The following is a 17,309-nucleotide window of genomic DNA, read 5'->3' as shown; positions in this document are numbered from 1 at the left end:
TTGTCCGAAATTTAAATAACAAAATATTTGTCCAACAATATGCTCAATTATTTCTCTTCCAATAAAAGGATTCTTCCTTGAATCACCCAGACTGTTCCTTTAAAATTAAAATTCCAATTTATCCCTTTCAACTCAAATGATTTCCCTTTTCATGGTATCATTTAGATTTGGATTTTGTTTATTGTCACGTGTACCAGGGTACAGTGAAAATTATTTTTCCGCGAGCAGCTCAACAGATCATTAAGTACATGAAAAGAAAAGGACATTAAAAAAATACATAGTAGGGCAACACAAGGTATACAATGTAACTACATAACACCGACATCGAGTGAAGAATACAGGGGTGTAGTGCTAATGAGGTCAGTCCATAAGAGGGTTGTTTAGGAGTCTGGTAACAGCGGGGAAGAAGCTGTTTTTGAGTCTGTTTGTGCGTGTTCTCAGACTTTTGTATCTCCTGCCCGATGGAAGAAGTTGGAGGAGTGAGTAAGCTGGGTGGGAGCGTCATTGATTATGCTGCCCGCTTTCCCCAGGCAGCGGGAGGTGTAGATGGAGTCCATGGATGGGAGGCAGGTTCGTGTGATGGACTGGGCGGTGTTCACGACTCTCTGAAGTTTCTTGTGGTCTTGGGCCGAGCAGTTGCCATTCCAGGCTGTGATGCAGCCCGATAGGATGCTTTCTATTGTGCATCTGTAAAAGTTGGTAAGGGTTAATGTGGACATGCCGCATTTCCTTGTTTCCTGAGGAAGTATAGGCGCTGTTGTGCTGTCTTGGTGGTAGCATCGACGTGAGTGGACTAGGACAGATGTTTGGAGATGTGTACCTCATGGAATTTGAAACTGCTAACCATCTCCACCTCGGCCCTGTTGATGCTGACAGGGGTGTGTGCAGTGCTTTGCTTTCTGAAGTCAATGACCTACTCTTTAGTTTTGTTGGCGTTGAGGGATAGATTGTTGTTATTGCACCACTTTATATCATAGTATCCCGACAGTGCAGAAGGAGGCCATTCGGCCCATTGAGTCTGCACCGATCCTTCGAAAGACCACCGTAACTAGGCCTAATCCCCCGCCCTATCCCTGTAACCCCACCCAAATTTTGGACACTTTGGGGCAATTTTAGCATAGCCTATCCACCTAACCACATCTTTGGACAGTGGGAGGAAACTGGAGCATCAGGACAAAACCCACACAGACACGGTGAGAATGTAGAAACTTTGCACAATCATTGAAGGTCGGAATCGAACCTGGCGCTGTGAGGTAGCAGTGCTAAGCACTGTGCCACCATGTCGCCCTTTGAGGGCATGGAACAACAATTAATTTAAAATTTCAGAAATGTACAGGCTTGGTGGTTTTAAAATCAACTTATCAGCGATAAAGGCATCTACAGTTGTACGGACGTCGACGGCAACTGATTTACAAATACTTGGCAACTGTGAATGAATTTAATGCAGTCATAAAGTTCTTTGATCTTATAGATGTAACAGTTGCTGCGCTGATTGCATAGTCCACCTTGTTAAAAAAGCAAACACAAAAACCATTTAATCTGAGGCCTAATTGATTAGTTCACTCCAAATATATCTTATCAATTTAGAAACTTAAAATTCTAACTATCCGTGTAGGCAGCTGAACTCTGCACTGTAAAAAGGGGCATAGCTATTCAACTCATTCAGACAATTTCCAAATTGTCCTTTTTGTTCCACCTTTTCAACACTTTTTTGTCAAATTACATTTTTGTTTGCCGTGTGAGCGTGGGTTTTGTTAGCCGCCTGCAATCTTAAAACAAACTCACGTGAGAACCTATGTCCGGATCAATATTCCCACATTATTAACAAAATAAAATTTAAATTGCAACTTTTATTAGAAATGTCAACACAAATTTAGAACATAAAACTTTTACTTTGGTTCAGTCACTTCTCCGTTAATCTAGATACGGCCTGTAACTTCCTTGGAGTGCCAATCAAAGGCAGGTTTCCACTCCGTAGACTTACCTGCACTTAAACTATGAAGCGTCTATCTCGCCCGACCTTCCTGATTCAAGCTGGGTGAGACTGAAGAAGCGAAGTGTATCCATGGCTCCAGCGGTGAAGTGCAAGGTTGGTCTGGGCATATAAAATAATTACTCTGAAGTTAGAAATATTTTCATTCCTTCCATCTCTTTCAGAGAATTATCAGTGTAAAACTGACAGAATCATCCAAAGTTAGTGATTTAAATCACTTTGTTGCATGGTTCCCAGCACAGCACAATTGTCCAGAGTAGGTTAGCCCTTCCGGTGAATTGTTGGGTGAACCCATACATGGGAACCTCCAAGAGGAATTCCCAGCACATCTTTGGCGTAATCCCCCAAACCAGACACTGGGGACCCAAAGGTTATGGCCCAACAATTCCCATTGCACGAAAGAGCAAATGCTGGAAAATCTCAGCATGTCTGGCAGCATCTGTAGGGAGAGAAAAGAGCTAACGTTTCGAATCCGATGACTCCATTGCACAATTCCTTTTGAACTCAAAAGTGCTGAAACAAAATTTAAAACACACAAAACCTTTTCACACACACATTTGTTCCGGAAGCTTCCCACACCGTATTTTGCATCTTCCACTCACACACGTTAACACCTTAAATCTACATCAAAACAATGGAAATGTGCTTTTTTTCAAAGAAAAATACAGCAAAGAAATAATAACCATTGAGTCTCTGTTCTTTCTTCTTCAACTCTTCTTTCGTCGAGGTAACTTTCCAAACAACTGTAAATAAAAACGCAAGAAAAAAATGACTTTTTGGCACATGTTTAGATCTACAAACCTCAACAGCAACCTCACAGCACAGGGGAGACAAAGGAAGTATTTGAGAGTTTACTTACAGAACAATCAAAGTGACAATGTTTCATAACCCCCTCGAGGAGCCCTGTCTGAAAAAAGTACATTCACTCCTGAACCAACAATGGAAAACAACGTACAGAACCAGACTAAAAGTTAATTCACCTTTAAAGTCAGTGACAAACATGTGGACACCGACTTTAAGCACACTAAGAAAATCAGACACAAGAATTACACATACCCCTGGAGCTGATGCACACACAATTTTCCTTTTTCCTTGTCACATATAGCAAAACTCACTGTGAGCTATTTCCAACTTACTCGAGCCATTATCTTTAACTTCAAAGTTTATTTCACTCACCTTCTCTGTGTACGGAAAAATAACTCCAGCTGCAAAACGAATCAGTTAAAAGTTAACACTTCAACTGGGGGGATCACGAGATGTGAGTGTGGGAGCGGTTGCATTTTGGTGAGCTCTGCCTCTGCTCATCTTTTACACTGATAATTCTCTGAAAGAGATGGAAGGAACGATAATATTTCTAACTTCAGAGTATTTATTTTTATCCTGGTGCACATTTCATATTTGCTTTCTCTATGGTCACATGCTGTGTGACCATAGAGAATGGCTTGAGCTTGAGCTGTGTCCCTGGAGAATCCTGTTGGTGTTTTGGGAAGAAGAGCTCAGATGAATCTTAACAGTCCTCGGGTGTTTATGGTGGTTTTTTACATAGAATTTATAGTGCAGAAGGAGGCCATTCGGCCCATCGAGTCTGCACCAGCTCTTGGAAAGAGCACCCTACCCCCTACCCAAGCCCACACCTCCACCCTATCCCCATAACCCAGTAACCCCACCCAACACTAAGGGCAATTTTGGACACTAAGGGCAATTTATCATAGCCAATCCACCTAATCCGCACATATTTGGACTGTGGGAGGAAACCGGAGCACCCGGAAGAAACCCACGCACACACGGGGAGAACGTGCAGACTCCGCACAGACAGTGACCCAAGCCGGAATCGAACCTGGGACCCTGGAGCTGTGAAGCGATTGTGCTATCCACAATGCTACCGTGCTGCCTAAGTGGGCCTGGCTTGCAGTGGAGCAGTTGCTGCTAAGGGGCCCTCACTTTGTCTGTGTGTGCTTCTGGATGATGGCCACCATTGAAAAGTTGTCTTGGTTGAAGATCTCAGCTCTGCGGTGCAGGTTATTAGAACTCACTTTGAATAATTGCAGGGTACCTAGAGGCGAGCAGTGGAGGTGCATAAGGCAGTTCTTTCACTCGAAAGAGCACTTTCCTTGGTGAGGGCCCGCCTTCGTATTGTCGAGATCCTGCTGCATGGTGCATCGTGAATCCTGAACGTTTCGGGAGGTAGGCCGGCCAAGGTGTGTCCGTGGGTCCGGTCCATGATGAGAGGTGGGAAGCAAGTTCCTGCTTGAGCTTGAAAATTGGCTGCCTGGTTTTGGTAATCATGACTTGGAAGCTGGTGCATTAGATTCGATGAAGCACAACAAATCTGATCTTCGAGGTCAGGGGTTAATTGGGCCCACAGATCGCTGGTCTTATATCGTCCTTGTTTTGAAACTTGAAGGTTTGCCATGTGGGGTTGGAAGTGACCAAGCAGATTGAGTCATTCTCCTCGGCTGGAGCCTAGGCTGTGGACTACCTGTGAATGAGAAAGACAGCATGATGGAAGTGGTGGTGCCAAGTGGTGGGCAGATTTTGTACTCTGGGGAGGACTGGGTTCCTTTAGACACTTTCTTGAAAATAGGCTTTCTTTTGCTTGGGCTTCCACCTCTCTTCCTCTTTTGTGTTATTAGAATGAGAAGATTTAATAATTATGCACGCGGAAGTGAGATTGATTAATTGTAGTTGGGTTGTTGAGGAGAGGGATTGCTCTTGGTATCCTTTCTGAGGTGGAGATCATTCTGAGTCAGTTCGAGCATCTCTCCCTTGGGGATGTGCTGGGCTCGGCTATGTCTGGTGCTCCGACTAGTATCCTATTGCTCCTGGGGCTTGGGACATCCTTTCCAGAGGGGGTTTGTTGGGGGCATCCTGGGATGTTGGGCTTTGCTTCACCGGGGCACAGGGGCCTGGGGATGAGCTGAATCCTATGCTTAGTGAAAATTCTGTTGTCCCCCTGAGAAGGGGGGGTGGGGGGGGGGGGGGGGGGGGGTGGGGGAGGAGGGGGGCTTATACATTATTGGTTCTCATTTTCATTGTTGGGTTCTCGGTTTACGCCAGGAAAATACATAGCCTGGGTTGGGCCTTGATCCCTGGTTATCCTGTGAATTAGTTCTGGTTGTTCGAGCTCTTTCTTGGGAGGCTATGAAGGTTTAATCATTACCCAAATGTATTGTTGCCGGTCCGCTCTACATAATATTATGGAATGATGTTGGTTCTGCACTGGACCTGAGTTTGGGGTTAGGTTGTGCTGTATGATATATGTAAACTCCCCTGAGAATTGGGGTTTCTGAGTATTTTCTTTGCTTTTGTAAGGATGGGTATGAAGAATCCATGCTTGGCTCCTACATGGGTGTAGTAATCCCGACAGTGCAGAAGCCCATCGAGTCAGCACTGACCCTCTGAAAGAGGGTGGCAGATGCTCCCACCCTATCCCCGCAACCCCATCTAATGTTTTGGACACTAAGGGGCAATTTAGCATGGCCAACCCAGCTAATGTGCACATCTTTGCACTGTGGGAGAAAACCGGAGCACCCGGAGGAAACCCAGGCAGACACTTGGACAATGAACAAACTTCACACAGACAGTCACCCAAGGCCGTAATTGAAGCCAAGTCCCTGATGCTGTGAGGCAGCAGTGCTAAACACTGTGCCACCATGCCGCTGTACGGATCTGGTATCCAAAGAGAAGAGGCTGTGGAGGGTCGCTGGTGCCTTTTGTGCTGCTAGAGCTGAGGGAGATGTATGCTGGTGTGCATAATTTACTCTGATTTCTTACAGTAGTTGAGGGATGATACTGCATGGGCAGGTGTGCAACATTTTACCATGTTTTCCATGGCCTCACCCTATTTCTCCCTCAGTCTCTGGTGGGGCTATAAAGGGACCTAGTTATTGCGATTGTATTGAGCCATGAAGGCCCCGCCTTCTCAATCTTTCCCCTCACCTGAGGTGTGGTGGCCTTCAGGTTAAATCATCACCAGTCAGCTCTACCCCTCAAAGAGGAAAGCAGCCTATAGTCATCTGGGACTATCACAACTTTACTTACCATTTTATGGGTTACTGAGTCTTAAGTAGCTAATGTTAACTATAATCTTGCCTTTTCCTTCCTTCTTCTGGGTATCCCACCATCATTCTGCTTAGTCGGAGAGGGAGCCTTCCCGATTACATAATTTCTGTTTCATTTTCTCAATTAGTTTCTTATTTTTATTAATTACAAATTTGGTCATCAACCTCTCCGGCTATTGTGAAACTGTCCCTTCATGTCATTGTAACGTAAAGGTGCTTGAAAGAGCAAGGGTTAATGTGGGACTGGAGAATGGTACTGCCAGTGGTCTGATGTATAGAGTCATAAGGTAATAGACTCAGAGAGAACAGACTGGCACCAACCAGCCTGCATTGGAGAAACACTATGCATGACAATATCTGGGATCTGTAAATAAAGACTAATAATAAACAGTTCAAGTTTAAACATACAAGTCTCAAGTTCCTCATTGTTGAGCTAGCACAGTCGGCATCATATTACAACATGGCTGGCAGCAGTCAGAGCTTCTAAAAGATAGCACATCAGTGATGATATGAAAGGTGGCGTTTGAAATAATGAACCTGGACCAGTATCAGCAGATATGAAAAATTAAAAACAGCTGAAGCCAGACTAGAGAGACCTGCACCTCGGAAGAAATGATGAAGAAACAATTGAAGAAGATTTAGAAGTTGAGGAATCCTCCAGAGTGAGTGAAAGCACCCTGAGAGACGCAGAGTAAAAATGTAAAAACCTGGTCAGATCACAAAGTTGGGTGAGTAAATTACAAAATCCTGTAGGACTCTGAGTGACATTGAGTTAAGACATTTGGATCACATGACTGTGAGTAAATCTGCAAAAACTGAGAGACCCGGAGTGGCACAGAGTCAAGGAAGTTGGTCAGACATAGTTGAGCAAAATACAAAAAACAAGATGCTATACTTACTGTTATTCTAAATCTCAAAAGTAAAATTTGACACAATTGCCTTCAACTGTATTTGCAATTTGACATAACGTGAGGAAAGGTTTGAAATCCAGAGAATTAAGTCACAGATGTTTTGTGATGATTTTAAATAAAATACATTTTTATTAAGCAACAAAATAAACAATACAATAAACGAGAACTACCCTTAAATAAGACAATGATAATACACAATCACTGACTTCACCCAGTTCTGAACAAAATTTGTTGCACTGTCTTCTCTCCAGCATCGTATAGATTTATAAAAACTATTAAAATCCAATAACAGTTACCACACCAAACAGTTAAAGCTCTTCGCGGTTTGCTTCTGAGGTAAAAGAAACATCTGGTTTCTCAAGACAGGTTTTCTTCACTGACCTGGCTTGTTAGGAATTAAACAGCTATTCCTGCTGTGGCCTCAAACAGCTAAACAGTAGTTTAGTCATCTCATGATATCCAGTCCTTTCCTTTATATCATCCCTTATGTGAACTAACATCTTCAGAAATCAAACTCAATTACCTTCAGTTGGTGAGTCAAACTTTGAGCGTCAATGCAAAGTTCATACTTTGTCTCCTCCTTTGAGCCTCTATTTATTCAAAATCCGTTCCCCATTATTGCCAGCTTACTTCGGTAAACATCGGTTTGCAGTGTTGGCTCATCAACCTGTCAAAAGAAGTTTATTGGATTTCCCTTATATTTTCAAGTCATCACTATTTTTCCTTACACTTATGTTGTAAAATAGGTGGCAGTCCCAAAGGCTCAGCAGATGACAGAAGCTGGAAGATAGCCGCAGATTAATAAAAAGTGAAAGAAACCGGCAAAGAAAGGCAGTAGGGGAGAGGAAAAAATTGCAGTTACAAGAAAGAAGAAAATCTGCTGAATTTAAAAGAAGAAATCCTTGTAGAGTTCACAGCTTTAAAGAAAAACGTGCTGCCAAATCTCCCAAAATGCAAAATCTGAAGGACCTGCAGAGGTTAAAAACAGAAATCACTTCAGTTGCTCTTTCATTAAAATGAGGGCAAAGTTTTAAAACATTAAAATGAATGAAATGACCGATCACCAGAGAGCCTGCCAAAACCCCAAATAGTGTAGGAAAGTCAAAGACAAGAAACCAACAGGCAGCTGACAATCTGTTAAAAACGGTTTACTGCACTGACAGCCTTAAAAGGGCAGTGACATTTAAAGCTGCAATTACAAGAATATCAAACAGCCATTGCCATAAAATTAGAAGTGACCCCAGATCAGTCATGATCTTATTAAATGGAAGAGCAGGCTCAAGGGGCTGAATGGCCTACTCCTGCTCCTTGTTTGTATGTTGGTAAGACCCCAGACAAGGGAGACATTCTAGTAAACTACAGACTAAGTCAGTGCAATGAAATGCATGAGCCGAAGAGTTTCGTGCAGATGAAAGAAATGGCCGAGAAGCAGCAGATAGGCTCAAAAGGTGAGTCCTTTGAAAATGCTGACACAGTACCCAACCTGCAACAGCAGATGGCAGTGCAGAGTAAGCAGAAGGCTGTGAATCAAGGCAAGCTCACTGGACCAGTCAACCAGACACCCAGGATAATACTCTGGGGACCTGGGTTCAAATCCCGCCATGGCAGATGGTGAAATTTGAATTCAATAAAAATCTGGAATTAAACAAAGACTAATGACCATGAAACCATTGCCGATTGTGGTAAAATCTCATCTGGTTCGATAATATCCTTTAGGGAAGGAAATCTGCCCTCATGTGACTCCAGACCCACAGCAATGTGGTTGACTCTTAACTGCCCCCTCAAGAGTAATTAGGGGTGGACAATTAATGCTGGCCCAGCCAGAGACGCCAATGTCCCATGAACGAATAAAAAAAAGGAAACCAAAATAAGCAAAATGTGCTGTGCTGAAGCTGTTCTGCAGGAAAATATTTGTATCAGAGCTGAACTGGAAGATATGAATCACAAGATTCAAGCTGAGTATAAACTGTTGAAATCATAGGACACACCACGGTTTTCAATGATCTAAGCTGTTTGAGATCTGAACAAACGAATTTCAGAGATGACACAAAAAGTATCAGTGAAAATAACTTTTGGTTCCACAGCTGGCAAATCAAAGCAGGGGTTGGGAAAATCCAATCGGGGGAGGATTCTCCGCAACCCAGCGGGTCGGGCCATACCATTGCCGAGGAGTGGTGTGAACCACTCCAGCGTCGGGATGCCCGGAAGGTGTGGAATCCCCCACACCTTCAGGGGCTAGGCCGGCATCGGTGGGGTTCGCACCGCGACAGCCCACGCAGAAAGGCTTGGCGCCACTCCAACCAGCACCGAAGGGCCTCCGCCAGCCAGCGCGAGTTGGCGCATGCTGGCGTCATCCCAGCGCATGCGCAGGGGGGGTTCTTCTCCACACCAGCCATAGCGGAAGTTGACAGCAGCCGGCGCGAAGGGAAAGAGTGTCCCCATTGCACAAGCCCGCCCGCTGATCGCTGGGCCCCGATCACAGGCCAGGCCACTTTGGGGGCATCCCCTGGGGCCAGATCCCCCCGCACCCCCCCCCCCCCCCCCCCCCCCCCCCGGAAGACTCTGCAGGCCCCCGCAGAGCCAGGTCCTGCTGGTACAGACCTGGTTTGATTTACGCTGGCCGGACCGGCCGAAATCAGGTGGGCGCTCGGCCCATCGCGGGGTGGAGAATCGCTGGGGGGGGAGGGGGTGATCACTGCCAACAGCCCCCGACGATTCACGCCCCCGATGATTCACGCCCCGCCGAAAAACCAGCGGCGGAGCATTCGGCAGCCAGCGCCGGATAGGCAAGGCAGGATTCACACGGCCCCCTGGCGAACCTCTGCACTTTTGGGGGTTAGGTGGACGCCGGAGGGGTTGGTGCCGTTCCAGCGGCACCGAAGGGATGGCGCGAGTCCGCGCAAGCGCCGAAGGGCCGGCGTGATCTCGCGCATGCATGGAACCGCCGGCGTGGTTCCGTGCATGCGCAAACCAGCCAGTGTATTTAGGCCCATGCACAGGGGGTCCTACAGGGGCCGACGCGGAATGAAGAAGTGCCCTCATGGTATCAGGCCCACCTGCAGGTGAGCCCTGATCGCAGGCCACGCCACCGTGCCCCCCCCCCCACCCCGGGGTTGAACCCCCCCCCCACGGCCACCCGAGGACCACCTCTGCCGACTTACCTGCCAGGTAAATTCAAAAAAGCGCAAATTGCAAATGAAATTGAGATAGCCAAGTACCAGAAACACAATATAAGACTACATTCCTCCAAACGTAACAGACCAAAATTTGGAAGAAATGTCAAGCCTTAAGATTGTCTGCATTCATAAACTCAAAGTTGAGATGAGGGGACGAGGGATAGCAAGTAAAGATTGTATTGCAAATGGTTATACTCCACTGGAAGGGAAGAAGGTTTTCTATAGACAAGAAAGGGGAAGTTGTGATATTGTGCGTGTGTTATTGTAATATAAAGGTGCGCAACAGAACAAAGGTTAATGTGGTACTAGAAAATGACACCACCCACAGTATGATGTATACAGTCACATTGTAATTGACTCAGAGAAGCACTTTGGGCCGCCAGCCTGCAGATGGGAAACAGCACCATGCATGGCAATATCTGGGATCTGTAAATAGTTAAAGACTAGCAATAAATGGTTCATGTTTAAACATACAAGTCTCAAGATCGCATTATGGAGACATCTAAAGAACCCATATTATAACACTGAATACCACCTAATATCATCTAGTAATGTTATATAGTACCTCACCACTGGTTTGTGCTCTGACAGTTCTGATCTGCTTGTCTCCTTGTCTCTACGTGACCTGTCACCTAGGGATGGTTCTGACATCCTTATCTGCTGGTGGCTAACAGCTACCAATGCAGATCCTGCATCCTCACCTTTCAGTGACTCTCAGGTTCGGGTTCCCATGGACTGTACCCACGATTTATTAACTTACATCCTAACAATGGGTGATAAAAGGAACTCGACAGCCTGGTTCATCCAACTAACTCATTCCTCAGTCACTGGTGGAGACCTTGCTCAATTAAGTTTAAAATCCCCTGATCATTTCTTCAGATTTAGCTGCCTCTCCCCAGATTGCGCTGATGTAATTAATGGAAACTGTACATCCAATACACTACATTGGTCATCTTCCTTTTTATGAGGGTTTTCCACTGCACTTAAGGTAAAGAAGGGCGGCACGGGAGCACAGTGGTTAGCACTGTGGCTTCACAGCTCCAGGGTCACAGGTTCGATTCCCGGCTTGAGTCACTGTCTGTGTCGGAGTCTGCACGTTCTCCCCGTGTCTGCGTGGGTTTCCTCCGGGTGCTCCGGTTTCCTCCCACAAGTCCCGAAAGACGTGCTGTTAGGTGAATTGAACATTTTGAATTCTCCCTCTGTGTACCCGAACAGGTGCTGGAATGTGGCAACTGGGGGCTTTTCACAGTAACTTCATTGCAGTGTTAATGTAAGCCTACTTGTGACAATAAAGATTATTATTATAAGGTAGAAAATCAGGGAGCGTTCTGAGGAAATTCCCAGAAATTGCGCTTTGACTGTCTATTTGACCAAAGAAGGCATCACAACCAAGTCAGATCCTGTTTTTCTCTGGTGCTCACACACACATATTTCTAAGTACTGGCTAGCAATTAGGAGTTGAATCTCTGTTGAATTCTGCAGCAGCCTCTGCTGTGATCAGTAAACCTAGCACAATTTTGTTGACTGTGCAATATTAACCCATCTGATGGTGGATTTTGCATTGAGCAATCTGAGTCACAGCTTTATGTGCTTTAGCAAAGCCATTATTTTACTTGACAATTTAGTTTTGTTGCAGTAACTATAGATAAATGCAAAGTGCTGCAGAGAGACAGAAAACATTGTAATTTCTTGTACTAAATGGGGATGAGTCATTCCCCTCCCTCAAGTCTTCTTAGGGATTGAGAAAATTCAATTTTCAGAGTATGGAATTGTGTTTTGAGAAGAGTTGTTTTGCTAAAAGGCTGTAAGGAGATTTGTTACGTCTGTCCCAGTCAGTACCTGAGCCACCTTAATATAGTGGGAAGTTAAATTCCTCCTATGTTTTGTTCAGATTCTGCATTTTCAAGAAGCAACCTTCTTGCATTAATTCATTTCCCAGTTACTCCACAATTTTTAAATTTCTGAGAAACCACTTTGTCCATTATTTGTTTTTTCAAAATGACATTGGTCAAAAACATTGGTCATCACAGAGTGTAGTATAGGGCAGTCCCATGGAACAAACCTGTCTCAAAAGCTGAGCATTCGGATATGTTATTATTTTTGGATATGCTGCAAAAAATACTTCAGAAGGTTAAGACTATAATCAGGGCCCGGCTTCACTTAAGTGTGTGGTCCTCTATCTATAGTGCATTCCTCAGTAATCCCCTGCACAGATAACAAGTAACCAACACTGCAAGCTGCCTGTAGCTCAAATAAAACCATCCCATTTCATTGACAGAACAGGATGTTCCTGGGTGGCCATCCAATTTTCCAAGAAAGCAGCTATTTCCATGTTAAGAGGCGTGGTGATTGAAATCATCATGGCCTGAACAGTTCTGTGCACAGACAGGAAGTTAACCAAGAGCAACAGTTCCCACATGAGTCGAAATAATTAAAATTCCTCCTCCACTCCAATCCCTCAACCCCAATTTAATAATAATCTTTATTAGTTTCACAAGTAGGCTTACATTAACACTGCAATGAAGTTACTGTGGAAAGCCCCTAGTTGCCACACTCCGGCGCCTGTTCAGGTATTGAGGGAGAATTCAAAATGTCCAATTCACCTTACAGCACATCTTTCGGGACTTTTGGGAGGAAACCGGAGTGCCCAGAGGAAACCCACGCAGACACGGGGAGAACGTGCAGACTTCGCACAGACAGTGACCCAAGCCGGGAATCGAACTTGGGACACAGGTGCGGTGAAGCAGTAGTGCTACCCACTGTGCTATCGTGGCACATGTTGTTAAGAATCACAAACATTGTGGGTTGTTTTCACCTTTACTGCTTGTGTGGTGAACTGCTGGAGTAGATAAGCTGATGTTCATTTCCATAAATAATCAACATTTATCCTGGGCTCTATCCGGGGCAGCACGGTAGCACAAGTGGATAGCACTGTGGCTTCACAGCGCCAGGGTCCCAGGTTCGATTCCCCGCTGGGTCACTGTCTGTGTGGAGTCTGCACGTTCTCCCCGTGTCTGCGTGGGTTTCCTCTGGGTGCTCTGGTTTCCTCCCACAGTCCAAAGACGTGCAGGTCAGGTGGATTGCCATGATAAATTGCCCTTTAATGGTTAGGAGGGGTTAGGGTGGAAGTGAGGGCTTAAGTGGATCGGTGCAGACTTGATGGGCCAAATGGCCTCCTTCTGCACTGTATGTTCTATGTCTATGTCTATTACAATTCGGTGATCTGCTCAGCCAGTTTCAAAGTAAAAATTACCATATAACTCTCATAGAAAACTTCTTTGTTGACTATTTTAATGATGATGCTAACCTGAGGACCTTACAGGGCAGAGCCATTTTAAACGAGAATGTTAACAGATTGGTTACTGATATCATGCAGCTTGATTTCATGGGCTATTTAATTTACTTACACAATCTCTAAACAAGTAGTTACCTTGATGATTTTTTTATTTAGTTAGCTAAACCTTCTTCGACCTGATTTTCCACCGGAGCTGACCTGTTCTCTCAAAAGCAGGTCATCAGCAGAACCCACAGAGAGGATGCTATCTCCCCTGAAAAACCCCACTACCATTAAACTGTCACCGAGTAAAAGGAAAGAGCAGGTTATGCAGTTAAGATCAATTCTATTCGGAGAGTTACCTCAGTGCAAATGCACCTTGCAGCAGTACGTAACAGGATAATAGTACCATCAGTTATTAGGTACTCTCTCAGTCACTACCCATACCAACAGAATGTGTAAGTCTGCATCTTCCTTTACTCTTTGGAGAGAATCTTGATGCACTCTCCAACAAGCAACTGCAATGTATATTTATATAGCACTCTAGCCACTTCCCACAAGATTTTTAACAAAAAATATGCCTGGATGCCAGGGGCACTGCACTGCCCTACCCTGTCGCCGACTACCCAGGGGCTGCAATGCCCTCCGTGTCCCCCCAGGCGTGGCCATCACGGTTTTTGGCACCTGGTCTCCGTTCTTGGAAGCCAGTACTAATCTGCACCTGTGTGAGGCCTAGCCGATGCAATGGTGACTACCAAGAGCCTGGAGAATGCAGCCTCAAACTAGCTGCGCATATATAAATGAGCCTAATTACTTATTTCAAGAAGATTATCCGGATCTCACCCAGTGAGGGCCTGATCCGGATCGTGCTGGGCATAGCGGGTTGGACGCCTTGCGCTCAGCCTCTCGCCATGTACCTGTTGCAAAAGGATCAGCGCAGGGCACAACACGGTGAGAAAATGCCGTTAGGTCAGATCTCCATACACTTAGTCAAAGAGGTAGGTTTTATGGAATGCTGTGAAGGAGCAAAGTGAGGTAGAGAGACAGAGAGGTGTAGGGGGAGAATTCCGGAGCTTGGGACCTTGACGTACCATTGAAAGCAGTTGAGGACAAAACATTGCATGTTTTCAAGAAGCAGTTAGATGGAGCACTTTGGGCGAAGGGGGTCAAAGGATATGGGGGGAAGATGGGATCAGGCTATTGAGTTGGCTGATCAGCATGATCATAATGAATGACAGAGCAGGCTCGAAAGGCTAAATGGCCTCCTCATGCTCGCATTTTCTATGTTTCTATGCAGACAACTGAAAGTGGAGGGTCTAAAATTGGGGGTGCTCAGGACCCCTCGAATTAGAGGAGTATATATATCTCGGAGGGCTGTTGGATTGGAGGAGATTATGGAGCTAGGGACGGGTGAGGCCATGGAGGAATTTAATAACAAGGGTGAAAATTTTTAAATGGGGTCTTTGCTTGACTAGGAGTCAATGTACTTCAGTGAGCACAGGGGTGAAAGGAAAATGAGACTTGCTGTGAGTTCAGACATGGGCAGCAAAGTTTGGATGACCACGGGCGAGATTCTCCGCAAATGCGGAGAATCGTAAAGGCTGCCGTGGGACATGCCGTGACCCACGGCAGCCTTCACGCCCACTTCTGGGGCCGATTCGCCTCCCCGGGTGGGGCTAGGAGCGCAGCCCCGTGCGTCACGGCGGCTGACACGGCCGATGATATCGGCCGCGCATGCACAGGTTGGACAACGCCAACCCGCGCATGCGCAGTTGGTGTCTTTTCCCTCAGCCGCCACGCAAGACGTTGCGGCTTGATCTTGCGGGGCGGTGGGAACTGATCGCAGGCCTATGCCCCCCTTGGCATGGCCATGGTACTGCCGTGCCAATCGGGCCCCCAGATGCCCATTTCACGACGGCAGCGAGCAGGTGTGTTTGCTGCCGTGTTGAAACGGGCGTGAAGGCCCGGCCGCTCGGCCCATCGGGCTCAGAGAATCGCCACTCGCCGTAAAAAACGGCGAGCGCTGATTCATGGCGTGGGTCAGGCATGGGGGGGGGAGAATAGCGGGAGGGCCTCCTGACATTTTTCACGCCCTCCCGCTATTCTCCCACCCGACATGGGGGGCGGAGAATTGCGCCCATCATGTTTAGAGAGGGTAAAATGTGGTTGAGCAGTCAACAGCAGTGCATTAGAATAGTCAAGTCTACATGTAACCAAGGCATGAATGAGGGTTTCAGTAGCAGATGAACTGAGACAGGGCAAAGTTGGATGATAAGGAGGTGGAAATAGGCGATCTTAGTGATGACACAAATTAAGTTCATCTCGGGGTCAAATGTGACACCAAGTCTACGAATGGATGGCTTAGTCTCAGAACTTGCCAGGGAGAGGGATATGGAGTTGGTAGCTAGGGAATATAATTTGGAGTGGAGACCAAATACAATGGCTTCTTCCTCAAATATAATTGGAGGGAATTTCTGCTCATCCAGTACTAAGTGTTGATAAACAGCCTGATGATTTAACAACAGTGAAGGTATTGAAAGGTGAAGTGAAGCTGGGTGTCCACTGTGTAAGTGTGAAAGCCAATGTTATGCTTTTATGCTTTCAGATGATGTCGCCAACGAGCGGCATGTAGATGAGAAATAGGAGGGGCCCAGGATGGATCCCTGGGGGACACCAGAGATAACTTTGTAGGGCCAGGAAAAAAGCCTTTGCCAGTGATTCACTAGCTGTAATTTAATAAATCAGAATGGAACCATATGGGAGCAGTCCCATCCAACTGGTCACAGTGGAGAGGTGATGGAGGATGATGGTGTGGTCAACTATGTCAAAGACTGCAGACATGTCAAGAAGAATATAACTGTGACAGCTGTCTCACGGACCAGCTAAGCAACAGCCTGACGTATTCTTACATATGAATTTATGCCTTAATAATATCCCTGACATCACCATCCCTGTATTTGTCCTGTTACACAGGCCCACCAGAGGTGGGAGCTCAGTGGTATGCAGTCAGGTGGGAGTTGCGGTGGGAGTCCTTAACATTGACCCTGGACCCCATGAGGTCTCATGGCATCAGGTCAAACAAGGATAAGGAAACTTCCTCATGATCACCACGTACTGCTCCCTCCCCCACAGCCCCATTGATGAATCAGTACTCCTCCATTTTGAGATAGCACTGAAGTTGGCAAGCGAGTAAAAAGTACTCTAGGTGGGGGACTCCAAGGTCCATCACCAAGAATGCTTCAGTAGCACTACTGCTGACTGAGCTGGCCAAGTCATGAATCACATAGTTGCTAAATGGTGTCTGTAACAGGTGGTGAGGGAACCAACAAGAGAGAAGAACATACTTGACCTCATCCTCACTCATCTGTCTGTCATAGATGCATCTGCCCATGACAGTATTGGTAAGAGTGACCACCGCACAGTCCTTGTGGAGATGAAGCTGCATCTTCACACTGAAGGAGCCCTCCATTGTGTTGTGGCACTACCATCGTGCTAAATAATAATAAGTTATTGTCACAAGTAGGCTTCAATGAAGTTATTGTGAAAAGCCTCTAGTCGCCACATTCCAGCGCCTGTTCAGGGAGGCCGGTATGGGAATTGAACCTGCGCTGCTGGCATTGTTCTGCATTACAAGCCAGCCCCTGAATGAGGGTTTCAGTAGCAGATGAGATAGACTTTGAACAGATCTAGCAACTCAAGATTGGGCATCCATGAGGCACTATGGGCTATCAGTAGCAGCAGAATTGGACTCAACCATAAACTGTAACCTCACCGCTCAGCATATCCCGCACTCTACCATTACCACCAAGCCAGAGGATCAACCCAGGCTCAATAAATAGTGCAGGAGGGTATGCCAGGAGCAATGCCAGGCATACCTAAAAATAAGGTGTCAAT

This window comes from Scyliorhinus canicula, chromosome 3 (assembly GCF_902713615.1).
Source record: "Scyliorhinus canicula chromosome 3, sScyCan1.1, whole genome shotgun sequence".
NCBI classification, from domain to species: Eukaryota; Metazoa; Chordata; class Chondrichthyes; order Carcharhiniformes; family Scyliorhinidae; genus Scyliorhinus; species Scyliorhinus canicula.
This window is presented reverse-complemented; position numbering follows the sequence as displayed.